This window comes from Galeopterus variegatus, unplaced genomic scaffold, assembly GCF_000696425.1.
Source record: "Galeopterus variegatus unplaced genomic scaffold, G_variegatus-3.0.2 Scaffold2301, whole genome shotgun sequence".
Lineage (NCBI taxonomy): Eukaryota > Metazoa > Chordata > Mammalia > Dermoptera > Cynocephalidae > Galeopterus > Galeopterus variegatus.
In genome coordinates this window covers 282,011-282,576 of record NW_007728412.1, presented here as the reverse complement: position 1 = coordinate 282,576, position 566 = coordinate 282,011, and positions in this window count along the sequence as shown.

Genomic DNA, 566 nt, shown 5'->3' with positions numbered 1-566 from the left:
TTTTTTTTAAAGAAAATGTAATTTTATTAATATTATTTTTCACATGCTAGGATGTTGTTGCAGAGCAGTTGGGAGGGAGGGGGAGAGGGGAAAGGAGGAGGAAGGAGGGGTGGGATTGAGGCCTGTGGCACCCCTCCCCCCATTCCCACAGGAAAGACCGAGGGAGGGGGCTTCCAGCAGTGGCTTGGTCATTGCCAGGCTGGGTGCAGATGTTAGGGGGATGTGGCACAAAGCTCTCGCTCCCCACCATCCCAGCTTGGGAACCCAGGGCCCTTCCTGTTGTGGCTTGGTGGTTGTTGCCGGGCTGATTGCATGTGTCAGGGGGGCATGGCTGAGGCTCTTGGACCCCCACCGCCCTGACTTGGGAGAGCCTGGGGTGCTTCCTGTGACAGGTCAGTGGTTGCCACTGGGCTGGCTGCATGTGTGGGAGGGGCACGACTGAGGCTCTTGGACCCCCACACAGCCCCAGCTCAGGAGAGCCTGGGGAGCTTCCTGTGGCAGCTCCGTAGTTGTCATTGGGCTGGCTGCGTTTGTCAGGGGGACATGGCTGAGGCCCTCGTCCCCCA